The 18,385-nt window shown below is 40.0% G+C and overlaps 1 long non-coding RNA gene across 1 annotated transcript; it reads right to left on the bottom strand.

Moving 5' to 3' along the window:
- Positions 1 to 665: 665 nt before the first annotated feature.
- LOC119538328 lies at positions 666 to 17,282 on the bottom strand. The gene is made up of 3 exons (XR_005217545.1): positions 17,243 to 17,282; positions 1,463 to 1,634; positions 666 to 816 (listed from the first exon to the last, which is right to left on the bottom strand). It is a non-coding gene; the product is annotated as an uncharacterized LOC119538328 (long non-coding RNA).
- Between the last annotated feature and the right edge of the window lie 1,103 nt (positions 17,283 to 18,385).

Raw genomic sequence — 18,385 nt, 5'->3', positions numbered from 1 at the left:
GAATTTCATTACTTTTTTTTTTTCCTACAAAATCATCTGTGATGTTCAATTTATTTCCTTTGGACAAAAAAAGAAAATCCTGGAAAACGTATTCAAGTAGAGTATTCTTTTCTTCAAAGGCCAGAAGTGCCAATGTTTCCCTTAGGAAAAGAGCATTACTAAAGCTCCGTAGTTAAGCCTCAAGGTGAAAACATAGAATTAAATTGGAAACATTAGAAAATCAAACACACAGGGTTTCCTGACATCTATCTTCACCTCCTTAACATGCTCATTGATTCTGTCCTCATTTTCCCCCTCATCCTTTCTTGGACACATGCTCTATCAATCCTGGTCTTACACAGACCCTCTCCCTATCTACCTGTTATGTTACAAATAAGTCTGTCTTGTCTACACGGTTACACTTCTCTAGGAAAAAATAAATGGCAAAGAGGAGAGACTTGACATCTTATCACTACAGAAATAGCAGTGTAGCTCGCTGTTTTGGAAAGAATGCATAAGAGCAATGAAGGGACAGAAAATGTCTTGTTTATCTGGAAAAATCTGATACTCTAAAGATAAATCCATGCCCTTAGATCTTCAGTGAAAAGAAGTGAGTGATAAATATATAAATATAATTAAATGCTGAAATAAATCCTCAATGTTATATTCAGAAAATCTGCAGACTTTTTAACAGATTGCGTGCAAGAACCGAATATACCACAGTGCGGCAGCAAGTTCCTTTACATTTCCAGACAGTTCCCGAAGCTAGTCTCATTGAGCCAGCCATGGAGTATTTAAAAATTGAATTATGTCCAGTAGCCAGACTGAGCCTCAAACCTGTAAGAAAACCAACAACAATTGTTCCTACAAGCATACGTTTCCCAAACCTACGTCCCTAGGATTTGCTGTGAGTATCAGCCAACTATTTAAATCTTTTCAATTTGATTTAGGCTGTTTTCCCTGCTTCTATCTGTCCTGCTGATCCTTAACTCCAGAGAGTAATTAGCAAAGTCATTCACTCTAAATCCAGGTTATGTTTAGATCACAGCAAATACCAGGGGGCCTCTGAATGTATATGTATCCTACGACTGTTTGCTAAATATTGCATGGTGATATGCAATAGGTTGAACATAAACTATAACTTAGGAGGCCTTCAATCAGAAGGACGGTCTGCACTCCAGGCTGTTAGAGGGTGTCACATAAACAGAGACAGTTTATTTAGCAAAAGCTGGGAGGTTTTAGAGTTGCCAAAGGAGATATTCAGGGACAAAATCCAATACCCTCCATTGCCAAATAAATTCAAACTGTGACCTGTTTTTCTCAGCTACCATGAGCTTTGTTTTCTGATGGGACCCAAATGAGTGTAAAATAATTAGTGACACACCTCACAGTCTGCATCTGGCAACGTTTAAAGTTGAAGGCAAGGAGTTAAACACTCTTGTGTCGTCAGAGAAACATCCAGGACTCCAAAATCAAATTGTACCTAGTCTTGACGCCTCTGGCTGCAGGACCCTCCACAGAGAGGGACAACAGGGACCAGCTTTGCTCCAGTTGCGACACCTTATAAGGCAGGAGACAGCACTCTGAATCCATCTCACAGCTAGGCTTTAATTTTATATATGCTGTCCATTAGACATTACTTCTGGAAAGTCACCCTGCAAAAACCAGGATGGACTCCATGAGTTCTGCAGTAAATAATTTTGGGAAATGTTACATACTCTGTTTTCCTCTTGAAGATGCACAATGCTCTTAATCATCTTAAAGACTTTGGAAAGTCCTGAAGTCAAAACATTTTAATTTTATTGTATTCTTTTATATATTTTTAACTCCACATTTAAAAAAAAAATTGTATTTGACCATGGAAACATTTTGGCAGAAAAATTATCAACATCTCGAGGAATCAGTGTTCCACGATACCGTTTTTAGAAGTCTATTCTAAATCATACCAAAGAAACATGCATCTCACCCAACAGATTACCATGGAAAAACCTAATCATGGTGAGGGGTGCTGAAGAATATGTGTATAAATCCATGCTCTAGAAGACTTAGGGAGTACTGCAATGAAGACAGTCAGTATCGACCAGGAGGTTCACTGCTTACAAGTGAGGTGTATTTGTAAGCACTAAGGGTCTACCCTAAGATCTGAGGGTTCCATACAGAGAAGTTAAGGTGACTGCTAACTTCAGCTGAAATGGAAGGCGGCTGGCACAGCAGGGGCTCTCACCTCCAGATATTTCCATCAACTCCCAAGGCAGCTCTCCTTGTAATATCACAAAAGTCCTGGGCAGGGTAGATCCTGAAATTTGATCAGAACCACACAAGGATTCATCTGGGGTGGGCTGTATGTGGGAACAGGCCTTATGGCTCCCCAGTGGGCCACCTACAAAACTACAAAGAATGAAAGTAAAGGGAGGGAGAGGACACAAGTTTTTGCACACAGAGAGACCACACAAGACTAAGGTCAGCAAGCTTCCTTTTGTTTTCATGATCGTTAATTGAAAGCTGAATTGGAATGGGGGCCCTGAGGACAGAGGACTCGGGCCCAGAAGCCTAAACTGGAGCTCACATTCTTCCATCTCTGCTGTAGTTAGGGTTAGAAGTGATATTCTCCTGTGGAGGGGACTGGCCTTGGGAAATTGAATTCTTAGTCTGAATGTGTAGGGACAGATTGAAGACAAACAACTTATAACTTAAAGTTGTTTACTGGAGATTTGGTGTAGAAATTCCTCAAGAAAAATAAGTCCTCATGGAGTTTGTTATTCTTTCTGGCATTTTCCCTCTTAAGACTATCATCAGGGGGCTCCCTGGGTTAGTCTGGATCCTCCTGAAAAGACACCAAGATGGGATTAGGTGTGCAAGAGAGGTATTGGAGGAAATGGCTGTAAGAAGAAATGGCAGGAAACAGAGAAGGCAGGAGGAACACGCAACTGCGAGGGAGAAGAGGGAGCAAGTACAGTTGGGTGGAGGAGAAAACTGGCAGCACATTCTAAGGAAGCTTCCGCCAGACAGTGAGGAGCATTCCAAAGTGTTTTTTTAAGGAGTCCCATGTGTCACAGAAATGGACCCACATTTTACCCCACAGCAAATCTGGCCTGTCCAACTTTATGACTTGGTGAGTCTGACAGAACCCAGCTCATAATGTGCAGTTTTGGATGTATGGTTGTTTGGTGCCTCATGGTCAAGGGTTCCATCTCTACCAGGGCCCAGAAACACTCCCAGAACTATTTCCCAAAAGCTGTGTCATTCTCTGCTCTAGAAGGCATAGCCTTGCTCCAGAATGTTAAGGGTCAGCAATGTGATTCTCCCACCACCACAAGCTGCACACTGAATCTTTCCCCCTCACTGGCCAGACTGCATGACCCACAGTGTCAGCTTGCTCTGCAGCTTGGACCTGTTGCAGAGTTCTCTCCTGCCATGGGCCTCTCTCAAGGCTGGAAGACTTCTGTGTCACCCAGTGTAAGGGCCAAATAAGTACTCCTAGGGGTGGAGTGTGTTGTTGCCAGAACCCAAATAGGCCTACCAGGTAGGAGATGGAAGATGCAGCAATTTGTCTTTTTCTTTGGAAGGGATAAACCAACATGCTCCTGACCACCAGAGCCCTAAAAATGTACTGAAATGGTAGGTCCCTGAATCTTCATAGGTTTATCTCCCACCCTGTGGAGTGATGCATCTTACCAAGGCTTCCAGTGTACTAGTCACCTCTTTCTTGTCCTGTCTGATCAGCCCAATGTCATCAATATAATGAATGTTCTGTGAACATGTGACATCCTGTGGGATATCCAGGCAGTCCAGCTCTTTGTACTATATTATAAGAGAGAGCAGGGGAGTTAACACAGCTCTGGGATGAAATTGTGAGTATTGCTGTCCCTTCTGTGTGAATGCAAACTGTTCAAGATCCTTTTTTCTACCTGGAATAGAAATAAAATGCATTCACCAGCTATGTCCTCTGGCATAGCAGCTACAAACAGGCTATGACTCAGCTGTACTTTAGCACTCTACAGTCATCCTCCAGGATCCATCCTGTTTCCATAGAGGCCAGACTGGTCAATTAAATGAAGATACAGTAGGGGCTGCCACCCATGGATCCTTTAGGTATTTAATGGGTGCACCATTCCCTGCAGGATGAGTTACGTCAGTAAGTTCTACATCTGAGATTTGGCTCAGATCTGGGAACCAAACAAGGATCTTGGCTTGTTATAGGACTAACCATCCTCAGCTTCCTACTTCATTATTCTTTTTTCTGATTGTAGATTTTTAGAGTATTCTTTTTAGCTCCCATCTATTTTGCTCCTAGGAACCATGTGCTCCATTTACCATTTACCATCTCCAAACCTCCCTGAAGTTCAAGAGCTCTTGGCTGCCCTCTGCCCTTGCCAGTTATAAGAGGAATTACTGCCTTCTGGCTTCTGGCAGTTAAGTGCCACCACCTGACCTTTAGTGCTTCAAGGCTCCACTATTCCCATGGACAGTAACAAGCCCAGCCCTGTGAGCTCTGTGACTGGCTCTCCCACTGTCAGCCCTGGCCTGCAGAGGAGAGTCACCCTAAACTTGTCAGGGATGTTGGGGCCACTGTTATCAGTGCATTCCTGATGGCCTTGGTGAACAGTATGTCCTTTGGACCTGCCTGTGAAACAGAATCCTCTGGTGGGTCTTTCAACCTCACATAATATATCCATGCCAACATTGCCCACTCCTCCCAACCTCTTTCTTTCTTCCTTCCTCTCTTGTTTTCCAGGGTATCTAGGCATTCACACTTTACTCAGCCTGGGCCGTCACTTTCTCCAGGCTTCTAATAGCCATCCTTGCAGTGAGTTTGCCCATCCTTGCCAGAGTGTTGAATTAAGTGTGTTGAGAAAGTTCTACCAAGTCGATGAATTCTTGCTTATCTACTCTTACATTCCAGCACCCTTGAATAAAAACCCTCAAAGTCCAATGTTGGGTTTACCCGGCAAGATGGCGGACTGGTGAGCTGTATGTTTTAGTTACTCCTCCAGGAAAGTAGGTAGAAAGCCAGGAACTGCGTGGACTGGACACCACAGAGCAATCTGACTTTGGGCATACTTCCTACAACACTCATGAAAACGTGGAACTGCTGAGATCAGCGAAATCTGTAAGTTTTTGTGGCCAGGGGACCCGCGCCCCTCCCTGCCAGGCTCAGTCCCGTGGGAGGAGGGGCTGTCAGCTCCGGGAAGGAGAAGGGAGAACTGCAGTGGCAGCCCTTATCGGAAACTCATTCTACTGATCCAAACTCCAACCATAGATAGACTGAGACCAGACACCAGAGAATCTAAGAGCAGCCAGCCCAGCAGAGAGGAGACAAGCATAGAAAAAAAACAACACGAAAAACTCCAAAATAAAAGCGGAGGATTTTTGGAGTTCTGGTGAACATAGAAAGGGGAAGGGCAGAGCTCAGGCCCTGAGGCGCATATGCAAATCCCGAAGAAAAGCTGATCTCTCTGCCCTGTGGACCTTTCCTTAATGGCCCTGGTTGCTTTGTCTCTTAGCATTTCAATAACCCATTAGATCTCTGAGGAGGGCCCTTTTTTTTTTTTTTTAATCCTTTTTTCTTTCTCTAAAACAATTACTCTAAGAAGCCCAATACAGAAAGCTTCAAAGACTTGCAATTTGGGCAGGTCAAGTCAAGAGCAGAACTAAGAGAGCTCTGAGACAAAAGGCAATAATCCAGTGGCTGAGAAAATTCACTAAACAACACAACTTCCCAAGAAAAGGGGGGTGTCCACTCACAGCCATCATCCTGGTGGACAGGAAACACTCCTGCCCAGCGCCAGCCCCATTGCCCAGAGCTGCCCCAGACAACCCAGTGTGACGGAAGTGCTTCAAATAACAGGCACACACCACAAAACTGGGCGTGGACATTAGCCTTCCCTGCAACCTCAGCTGATTGTCCCAGAGTGGGGAAGGTGGAGCAGTGTGAATTAACAAAGCCCCATTCAGCCATCATTTCAGCAGACTGGGAGCCTCCCTACACAGCCCAGCAGCCCAGAACTGCCCTGGGGGGATGGCACTCACCTGTGACATAGCACAGTCATCCCTCAACAGAGGACCTGGGGTGCACGGCCTGGAAGGGGGGCCCACTTGCAAGTCTCAGGAGCCATACGCCAATACCAAGGACTTGTGGGTCAGTGGCAGAGACAAACTGTGGCAGGACTGAACTGAAGTATTAGACTATTGCAGCAGCTTTAAAACTCTAGGATCACCAGGGAGATTTGATTGTTAGAGCCACCCCCCCTCCCTGACTGCTCAGAAACACGCCCCATATACAGGGCAGGCAACACCAACTACACACGCAAGCTTGGTACACCAATTGGACCCCACAAGACTCACTCCCCCACTCACCAAAAAGGCTAAGCAGGGGAGAACTGGCTTGTGGAGAACAGGTGGCTCATGGACGCCACCTGCTGGTTAGTTAGAGAAAGTGTACTCCACGAAGCTGTAGATCTGACAAATTAGAGATAAGGACTTCAATTGGTCTACAAATCCTAAAAGAACCCTATCAAGTTCAGCAAATGCCACGAGGCCAAAAACAACAGAAAATTATAAAGCATATGAAAAAACCAGACGATATGGATAACCCAAGCCCAAGCACCCAAATCAAAAGATCAGAAGAGACACAGCACCTAGAGCAGCTACTCAAAGAACTAAAGATGAACAATGAGACCATAGTACGGGAGAAAAAGGAAATCAAGAAGACCCTAGAAGAGCATAAAGAAGACATTGCAAGACTAAATAAAAAAATGGATGATCTTATGGAAATTAAAGAAACTGTTGACCAAATTAAAAAGATTCTGGACACTCATAGTACAAGACTAGAGGAAGTTGAACAACGAATCAGTGACCTGGAAGATGACAGAATGGAAAATGAAAGCATAAAAGAAAGAATGGGGAAAAAAATTGAAAAAATCGAAATGGACCTCAGGGATATGATAGATAATATGAAACGTCCGAATATAAGACTCATTGATGTCCCAGAAGGAGAAGAAAAGGGTAAAGGTCTAGGAAGAGTATTCAAAGAAATTGTTGGGGAAAACTTCCCAAATCTTCTAAACAACATAAATACACAAATCATAAATGCTCAGCGAACTCCAAATAGAATAAATCCAAATAAACCCACTCCGAGACATATACTGATCACACTGTCAAACACAGAAGAGAAGGAGCAAGTTCTGAAAGCAGCAAGAGAAAAGCAATTCACCACATACAAAGGAAACAGCATAAGACTAAGTAGTGACTATTCAGCAGCCACCATGGAGGCTAGAAGGCAGTGGCACGATATATTTAAAATTCTGAGTGAGAAAAATTTCCAGCCAAGAATACTTTATCCAGCAAAGCTCTCCTTCAAATTTGAGGGAGAGCTTAAATTTTTCACAGACAAACAAATGCTGAGAGAATTTGCTAACAAGAGACCTACCCTACTGGAGATACTAAAGGGAGCCCTACAGACAGAGAAACAAAGACAGGACAGAGAGATTTGGAGAAAGGTTCAGTACTAAAGAGATTCGGTATGGGTACAATAAAGGATATTAATAGACAGAGGGGAAAAATATGACAAACATAAACCAAAGGATAAGATGGCCAATTCAAGAAATGCCTTCACGGTTATAACGTTGAACGTAAATGGATTAAACTCCCCAATTAAAAGATATAGATTCGCAGAATGGATAAAAAAAAAATGAACCATCAATATGTTGCATACAAGAGACTCATCTTAGACACAGGGACACAAAGAAACTGAAAGTGAAAGGATGGAAAAAAATATTTCATGCAAGCTACAGCCAAAAGAAAGCAGGTGTAGCAATATTAATCTCAGATAAAATAGACTTCAAATGCAGGGATGTTTTGAGAGACAAAGAAGGCCACTACATACTAATAAAAGGGGCAATTCAGCAAGAAGAAATAACAATCTTAAATGTCTATGCACCCAATCAAGGTGCCACAAAATACATGAGAGAAACACTGGCAAAACTAAAGGAAGCAATTGATGTTTCCACAATAATTGTGGGAGACTTCAACACATCACTCTCTCCTATAGATAGATCAACCAGACAGAAGACCAATAAGGAAATTGAAAACCTAAACAATCTGATAAATGAATTAGATTTAACAGACATATACAGGACATTACATCCCAAATCACCAGGATACACATACTTTTCTAGTGCTCATGGAACTTTCTCCAGAATAGATCATATGCTGGGACATAAAACAAGCCTCAATAAATTTAAAAAGATTGAAATTATTCAAAGCACATTCTCTGACCACAATGGAATACAATTAGAAGTCAATAACCATCAGAGACTTAGAAAATTCACAAATACCTGGAGGTTAAACAACACACTCCTAAACAATCAGTGGGTTAAAGAAGAAATAGCAAGAGAAATTGCTAAATATATAGAGACGAATGAAAATGAGAACACAACATACCAAAACCTATGGGATGCAGCAAAAGCAGTGCTAAGGGGGAAATTTATAGCACTAAACGCATATATTAAAAATGAAGGAAGAGCCAAAATCAAAGAACTAATGGATCAACTGAAGAAGCTAGAAAATGAACAGCAAACCAATCCTAAACCAAGTAGAAGAAAAGGAATAACAAGGATTAAAGCAGAAATAAATGACATAGAGAACAAAAAAAACAATAGAGAGGATAAATATCACCAAAAGTTGGTTCTTTGAGATCAACAAGATTGACAAGCCCCTAGCTAGACTGACAAAATCAAAAAGAGAGAAGACCCATATAAACAAAATAATGAATGAAAAAGGTGACATAACTGCAGATCCTGAAGAAATTAAAAAAATTATAAGAGGATATTATGAACAACTGTATGGCAACAAACTGGATAATGTAGAAGAAATGGACAATTTCCTGGAAACATATGAACAACCTAGACTGACCAGAGAAGAAATAGAAGACCTCAACCAACCCATCACAAGCAAAGAGATCCAATCAGTCATCAAAAATCTTCCCACAAATAAATGCCCAGGGCCAGATGGCTTCACAGGGGAATTCTACCAAACTTTCCAGAAAGAACTGACACCAATCTTACTCAAACTCTTTCAAAATATTGGAGAAAATGGAACACTACCTAACTCATTTTATGAAGCTAACATCAATCTAATACCAAAACCAGGCAAAGATGCTACAAAAAAAGGAAAACTACCGGCCAATCTCCCTAATGAATATAGATGCAAAAATCCACAACAAAATACTTGCAAATCGAATCCAAAGACACATTAAAAAAATCATACACCATGACCAAGTGGGGTTCATTCCAGGCATGCAAGGATGGTTCAACATAAGAAAATCAATCAATGTATTACAACACATTAACAAGTCAAAAGGGAAAAATCAATTGATCATCTCAATAGATGCTGAAAAAGCATTTGACAAAATCCAACATCCCTTTTTGATAAAAACACTTCAAAAGGTAGGAATTGAAGGAAACTTCCTCAACATGATAAAGAGCATATATGAAAAACCCACAGCCAGCATAGTACTCAATGGTGAGAGACTCAAAGCCTTCCCTCTATGATCAGGAACAAGACAAGGATGCCTGCTGTCACCACTGTTATTCAACATTGTGCTGGAAGTGCTAGCCAGGGCAATCCGGCAAGACAAAGAAATAAAAGGCATCCAAATTGGAAAAGAAGAAGTAAAACTGTCATTGTTTGCAGATGATATGATCTTATATCTAGAAAACCCTGAGAAATCGACGCTACAGCTACTAGAGCTAATAAACAAATTTAGCAAAGTAGTGGGATACAAGATTAATGCACATAAGTCAGTAATGTTTCTATATGCTAGAAATGAACAAACTGAAGAGACACTCAAGAAAAAGATACCATTTTCAATAGCAACTAAAAAAATCAAGTACCTAGGCATAAACTTAACCAAAGACATAAAAGACCTATACAAAGAGAACTACATAACTCTACTAAAAGAAATAGAAGGGGACCTTAAAAGATGGAAAAATATTCCATGTTCATGGATAGGAAGGCTAAATGTCATTAAGATGTCAATTCTACCCAAACTCATCTACAGATTCAATGCAATCCCAATCAAAATTCCAACAACCTACTTTGCAGACTTGGAAAAGCTAGTTATCGAATTTATTTGGAAAGGGAAGATGCCTCGAATTGCTAAAGACACTCTAAAAAAGAAAAACGAAGTGGGAGGACTTACACTACCTGACTTTGAAGCTTATTATAAAGCCACAGTTGCCAAAACAGCATGGTACTGGCACAAAGATAGACATATAGATCAATGGAATCGAATTGAGAATTCAGAGATAGACCCTCAGATCTATGGCCGACTGATCTTTGATAAGGCCCCCAAAGTCACTGAACTGAGTCTAATGGTCTTTTCAACAAATGGGGCTGGGAGAGTTGGATATCCATATCCAAAAGAATGAAAGAGGACCCCTACCTCACCCCCTACACAAAAATTAACTCAAAATGGACCAAAGATCTCAATATAAAAGAAAGTACCATAACACTCCTAGAAGATAATGTAGGAAAACATCTTCAAGACCTTGTATTAGGCGGCCACTTCCTAGACTTTACACCCAAAGCACAAGCAACAAAAGAGAAAATAGATAAATGGGGACTCCTCAAGCTTAGAAGTTTCTGCACCTCAAAGGAATTTCTCAAAAAGGTAAAGAGGCAGCCAACTCAATGGGAAAAAATTTTTGGAAACCATGTAACTGACAAAAGACTGATATCTTGCATATACAAAGAAATCCTACAACTCAATGACAATAGTACAGACGGCCCAATTATAAAATGGGCAAAAGATATGAAAAGACAGTTCTCTGAAAAGGAAATACAAATGGCCAAGAAACACATGAAAAAATGTTCAGCTTCACTAGCTATTAGAGAGATGCAAATTAAGACCACAATGAGATACCATCTAACACCGGTTAGAATGGCTGCCATTAAACAAACAGGAAACTACAAATGCTGGAGGGGATGTGGAGAAATTGGAACTCTTATTCATTGTTGGTGGGACTGTATAATGGTTCAGCCACTCTGGAAGTCAGTCTGGCAGTTCCTTAGAAAACTAGATATAGAGTTACCATTCGATCCAGTGATTGCACTTCTCGGTATATACCCGGAAGATCGGAAAGCAGTGACACGAACAGATATCTGCACGCCAATGTTCATGGCAGCATTATTCACAATTGCCAAGAGATGGAAGCAACCCAAATGTCCTTCAACAGATGAGTGGATAAATAAAATGTGGTATATACACACGATGGAATACTAAACGGCAGTAAGAAGGAACGATCTCATGAAACATATGACAACATGGATGAACCTTGAAGACATAATGCTGAGCGAAATAAGCCAGGCACAAAAAGAGAAATATTATATGCTACCACTAACGTGAACTTTGAAAAATGTAAAACAAATGGTTTATAATGTAGAATGTAGGGGAAGTAGCAATAGAGAGCAATTAAGGAAGGGGGAACAATAATCCAAGAAGAACAGATAAGCTATTTAACGTTCTGGGGATGCCCAGGAATGACTATGGTCTGTTAATTTCTGATGGATATAGTAGGAGCAAGTTCACAGAAATGTTGCTATATTAGGTAACTTTCTTGGGGTAAAGTAGGAACATGTTGGAAGTTAAGCAGTTATCTCAGGTTAGTTGTCTTTTTCTTACTCCCTTGTTATGGTCTCTTTGAAATGTTCTTTTATTGTATGTTTGTTTTCTTTTTAACTTTTGTTTCATACAGTTGATTTAAAAAAGAAGGGAAAGTTAAAAAAAAAAAAAGAAAAACAAGGAAAAAAAAAGATGTAGTGCCCCCTTGAGGAGCCTGTGGAGAATGCAGGGGTATTCGCCTACCCCACCTCCATGGTTGCTAACATGACCACAGACATAGGGGACTGGTGGTTTGATGGGCTGAGCCCTCTACCATAGGTTTTACCCTTGGGAAGACGGTTGCTGCAAAGGAGAGGCTAGGCCTCCCTATGGTTGTGCCTAAGAGCCTCCTCCCGAATGCCTCTTTGTTGCTCAGATGTGGCCCTCTCTCTCTGGCTAAGCCAACTTGAAAGGTGAAATCACTGCCCTCCCCCTTACATGGGATCAGACACCCAGGGGAGTGAATCTCCCTGGCAACGTGGAATATGACTCCCGGGGAGGAATGTAGACCCGGCATCGTGGGACGGAGAACATCTTCTTGACCAAAAGAGGGATGTGAAAGGAAATGAAATAAGCTTCAGTGGCAGAGAGATTCCAAAAGGAGCCGAGAGGTCATTCTGGTGGGCACTCTTATGCACACTTTAGACAACCCTTTTTAGGTTCTAAAGAATTGGGGTAGCTGGTGGTGGATATCTGAAAGTATCAAACTACAACCCAGAACCCATGAATCTCGAAGACAGTTGTATAAAAATGTAGCTTATGAGAGGTGACAATGGGATTGGGAAAGCCATAAGGACCACACTCCACTTTGTCTAGTTTATGGATGGATGAGTAGAAAAATAGGGGAAGGAAACAAACAGACAAAGGTACCCAGTGTTCTTTTTTACTTCAATTGCTCTTTTTCACTCTAATTATTATTCTTGTTATTTTTGTGTGTGTGCTAATGAAGGTGTCAGGGATTGATTTAGGTGATGAATGTACAACTATGTAATGGTACTGTGAACAATCAAATGTACGATTTGTTTTGTATGACTGCGTGGTATGTGAATATATGTCAATAAAATGAAGATAAAAAAAAAAAAAAAAAGTCCAATGTTGGTCTGTGCTACCTAGTTCTTGGAGCTCCTCTGGTGTATAGTCTCCTCTCTCTCTTATCAGGCCTAGCACATCTCCACTGGTTATCAGCCTGTCATCAAGAAGAAGAGTTAGGGTCAGCTCTTAAAGGAAGTATATCTTGCCTTGTGGGGGACCTTAAATCGCCAAAAATGATCTGGTTTTAAGGAAACTGCCCAAAACATCATGAAGGGCTCTGCTTTTGAGCAAACAAGGGATAATCAATATTGACCACCAATGGAGAAAAATAAAACCCTTTTCAGGATTATACCCCACCAGATGGAGACACTCCAAGAAGCTAGCTATAAGAGTTTGAAATTTTCCTCAGCGCAATGAGGAAACATTGAAGTCTTTTGAGAAAGAGGAAGCTCTTATCATATTTACATTTTAGAAAGACCACATGGTGCAATATACAATATGGAGAATGGGTTGTAGGTGTGTGTGTGTGTGTGTGTGTGTGTGTGTGTGTGTGCGTGTGTGAATATACACATAACCACATAACATGGAAGGGGAGGAATGTGGAGATTAAGATAGAAAGATACAGACCAGTTAGAAGGTGGAGTAGTGTCAGCAGAAATGGAAACAATTAGACAAATTTTGAAATAAAAGTTGAATTCAAAGTCCTTTGGAGTTAACTAGATATTATGGATGAGGGAAAGGGGAAGGTGGTCAAAACAACTCCCCTATTTCCAGCTTGAGCAAATGAGTGGATGGCAGTGCCCCGCTCACCTAGATGATGAAAACATGGGAAAGAGCAGGTCTGAGGACAAGATAATGACTATAGTTGTAAAAATCGCTGATTTGAGGTATTTTGGGGACAGTCAACTGGGGAACTTCAGGAGAGAAGAGCAGGATTTGGGTGGGAGATAGAGATTTTAAAGCATCAAGTTATATATATATAAAAGTTAAAATAATGTCTGTGGATAAGAATTATCAGGACGAGTGAGAAAATAAGAGGGACCTGGGCAGAAATCCAAAGAACACCAATAATGAAAGGGTGGATAATGAAAAAGAAACTGAAAAGGAAACTCTAACAAGGAATGTCAGGGAGTTTGGAAGAACATTAGGGTGTTCCCGAGAGAGGAGACGGTTTCAAGAAGAGGGGAAGGAGTGGTCAGCAGTTTCAGTCCACAGGCATGTAACATTTGAATGTAAAAGTAACCACTGAATTTAGTAAAAGGAAATCACTGATGGCCTTGACAATTACAGTTTCAATAAAGCTGAAAGAGCTGAGGCCAGATAACAGAGTTGAAGAGTGAATGGAAGGTGAAGAAGAAATAATACCAGGTATAGAAAACCACAACACAGTACCTGGAAGTTTATTATTTTTGAGAAAGATTATTATTTTTAAGGTAGGAAACACTTAGACATATTTAAATGCTGAGGAGTCAGAAGTTTAAGAGACCAATCAGTAACGCTAAAAGCAAATTTCCTGTGGAAATATGTAGATGTGCAGGACATAGGTGGAGAGCTTAGCCTAAAGGAAGAAGAGGACTCCTTTGCTTAATGGGCAAGAAGGAGGGAAGGATATAGGTGTAGGTTCTATAACTGTATGGGCCTGGTGGGAGAGTGTTTAAGGAGGTACCATCTGCTGGCTTTAATTTTCTCTATAAAGTTGCAAACAACAGAAAATTCTTATTGCCAAACCCTTATGCCTCTTTCATGGGTTGAGTTTCTTTCCCTCCCCTACCACCACCACCAAAAAGTATGTTTAAATCCTAACTCCTGGTCTTGTACATGTGACCCTATTCGGAAATAGAATCTTTGTAGATATGGTTAGTTAAGATGAGGCCTAACTGAATTATGATCAGCCCTAATCCAAGAGGACTTGTGTCCTTGTAAGAAGGGTAGAATTGGACCCAAACTGACAGACACAGGGGAGGAGGCCATGTGACAACAGAGGCAGAGAATGAATCCCAAGGATTGCAGGCAAATCATCAGAAGCCAGGAGAGAGGCATGGAACTGAATTTTCCCTAGAGACATCAGCGGGAACATGGTCCTGCTGACACCTTGATTTCAGATTTCTAGCCTCCAGAACCGTGAGACAATACATTTCTGTTGTTTCAAGCTATCCAGTTTATGGTACTTTGTTACAGCAGCCCTGGGGAAGTAAGGCAGCTGCCTGTGTCTTCATCATTACTTCCATCTCTCTCCTATTCCCAGCATTTATATTGAATCCTTTATAATGTTGTATGGATTTCAAAAACAAACTTCCTTTTGTCTAGGGTGACCATATAATTTATTATCCAAACCAAGGCACTTTTGAGAGTGAGATTAACTAGGCCACACAACAGATTTTGAAGAGGGACTGTCCTGGCCAAACAGAGATATATGGTCAACCCAAATGAAATATTCACATTTTTCAAAGAACTTTCCCTATACCTCCCTGACCTAACTAACTCAGAGCTGTCCCTAGAGGGTACAGCACCCACTGAAGATCTCTTCAATGAGGGCTGCTCCTAATTCCTCAGTTGTCCCATGACTGCTTGAGGCTCACACTGCCTGCTGCACAGCATTACTTTCTCATCACCTTGTCTATCACTAACCACTTCCATGGTTACACATCAGAGCTTGATCTCATCTGAAATTGTTCCACTCAGAAATTTTAAATTTAGAATCTTCCTCTCACAATCAATCTTTTTACAATCCTCTCACAACCTTATGACTACTACAGTTGCTCTTCATCATCAGGATAAAGTCCCTTAACAGAAGAGATTTTCTTTTTTTATCAGACTGATGGTTAAACGCATGGAACATTCTGCAAAAACCGACCAAAGATTAAGTCACCAAGAAAACTCAGTAAACTTACCAAACTAGAAATTATCTGACCAAAATGCAGTAAAATTAGAAAATAATTACAGAGAAAATTGCAAAAACAAAAAATTCCCTCACTTCATGGTAAGAGCTTTCCTACATAACTGTTTCAAAGTAGAAATTAAAAAGAAACAAAGTTTCAGAATATCTAAGACACTAATAATGAATATACTATATGTAAACATTTTTTGAAATATGGCTAAATCTATGACCAAAAAAAAAATCATAGCTTAAAAAATTTGATCCATTTATATAATTTTGGTAATCTTAATATGCAATTTACAAAGACAGAAGAGAGCAACAAAATGAATCTATAGGATCAGAAGTAAATAACAATATTTTACAGTGTGTTAGAAAGGAACAAGTTAAAAAAGAGAAAAAATGATCAGAGCCTGATCACTAAATATATGCATGATGCGCTTCAAATGTACACACAACAAAATAGATATTAGCTAACAAGAATAAAATAAGAAGGCACAAAGTAAAAAAATTGGACACTGAAAGATTCTATTAGAAATTATAAAAGAACTTTGCAAAAATACACAAACAGATTTGAATAGCTAAATGAAATAAATGAATTCATAAGAAAATATAAATTATCTATCTCTTGTTGGGTCATTTTGATAACATTTCAATTTCCTGCAAGGCTATTGATCTGTTTGTACTTTCGAAGAGTTAATTCCTCATAAAAGGCTAGGGTAGCCATTAAGGAGGTTTAAACTGAGGATCAAAGTGATCAGAATTTCCATTTATAATGGATTACTCCTGCCCTTCCATCCAGGCCATTCCTTACTCTGTAGCCAGAGAGACTGTTGGGAGCCAGTTAGGAAGCGACTGCAAGACTCCATAGTGGCAGCGAAGTTAAAAGAGATGTCCACAGATTCAGAAAGTATCGAAACGCAGAACCAGTGTCATTGGTGATTAAAGGGATGGCGGGTTCATATTTATATTCATTCCTACACTTGTCTATCCCCCTTAATTTCTTTGTAGCCCCCACTCCCTCACCTAGTAACTGTCACATAGTAAGTATTCTGTGAACTGCTTATCAATTAACATATCTTTATTCCCAAATAGCCCTGGAAAAATGTTGATTTATTTTCTGGGTGTTGCTACTTAGAAAGTAAAAGTTATAAAAATTATCTAGATGTAAAAATCGCTAAGGATGTGAAGAGATCTGAATAAAGAGATCACAATTCTTTATTTTCATTAAAAGGACTGTGGTGAGTGCTTTACCAGAATTCTAAGAGCTTACATGGTGGGGGGTGACATTAGGATGGCCATTTTCCATAGAAAAAGACTATTAAACCAGACTCATAATCCTATTCATAAAGAATGTAGAGAATATCTTTTATTCGATCCATGTTTGATAAAAGCATTAGCCCAAATGAATGAATTTGAAATGAATTCCGGGACTTTAAAAGCATACTAGAAAGTACATAATGACTAAGCACATTGAAAAATCCAGTAGACTGAAATTCTACCAGCATACCATAATTTCAAATTGTAGTCAAATGTCCTAAATATCTAAAATGTGTGTCTTTTTTTTTTTTAATTTTCATAAGTGAAAAACTTCTCTGACTGCATCTGGAGAGCTCCATCACCCTTTTATGTGGGACCTCTATCACAGCACTTACACATTATAGAAAAATGATTGGATTTTCAGTCAGCCTTACCTCATTTGAACTTCCGAAGGACAGCAACCATGTCTTAATTATTTTTATGTCTTCATGTGTTTGGCACACAACCAATGTTTAATAAATACTGAGTAACTGGAAATCTGTGTTCACTGTTCCTGAAAAAAAAATCTTTGGATTGTCAAAAGAATGGATGAGTTGAAAGAGATACAGTTTAAAAATGTTTCTATTCTTTTCCTTCTATTGAGCTCATGTCTACTGCCAATTTAAACTTATCTTCCATGACTTACCTGCCCAATTTCTTCTTTTTGCCCAGGTTTTCTCAACCTCAGAATTATTGCCATTTTGGGCCAAATAACTGATTGCTCTGATAATTTGCTGTGCATTATAGGAAATTTAGCAGCATCATTTGCCTCTACCCACTAGATGCCAGTAGAACCTTCCTTGTTATGACAATCAAAATTGTCTTGACATTGCCAACTTTGCCCCCATGGGGCAAAATTCCCCAGGTCAACAACACTGCTTTTGTCTATCTGTGATTTTGCAGTACATAGAGGGACAACAAAAACAAAACAAAACCTTTGTCTAAGATAGGTCAATAGATGTGTACAAAGTTGCATGCTTTTTTTTTTATGATGATCTATACGATATTTTATTTTTTAGTATTTCCTTGTTCATTCTTTGAATGCATCAATAAAACTGATAAGAATATTCACTTGTTATACTCTCTTAAAAAGTGGGAGCCAGAACCCAATCCTAGATAGGGTAACAATTGCAATAGAGTCTACTCCAAAGGCTTGTGGTGGAAATTACCTGTGATGAAATATGCAAGCAAGTCTGGCATAGTTCTTAGCACATAACAAATCTTGGGAAGCCTGAATCTGAATGCTGATGTAGGATAGCTTTGGAAAGGCATGTAATTTAGCAAAACCTAAACTGGCTACATGAGACATTTTGGGTTTGCTGTCAGGGTGTTCAAATGCTTTAGTGGTGATTTTCATGTGCCAAAATTCCTATTCCCATTGACTCAAATGTCTCACTCCAGTTGCCGCCACCAATAACCCATGCAGAAAATCAAAACTGTCTATTGGTGTTCCCAGATAAACCACCTGCATACAGTGAGGGAGAGATTCCAGTTAACAATTTGAGCATTTCATTATAATTCATAATGTCTGTAATAAT

The sequence above is a fragment of the Choloepus didactylus genome, chromosome 6 (assembly GCF_015220235.1).
Source record: "Choloepus didactylus isolate mChoDid1 chromosome 6, mChoDid1.pri, whole genome shotgun sequence".
NCBI lineage: Eukaryota > Metazoa > Chordata > Mammalia > Pilosa > Megalonychidae > Choloepus > Choloepus didactylus.
This window is presented reverse-complemented; position numbering and strand designations above follow the sequence as displayed.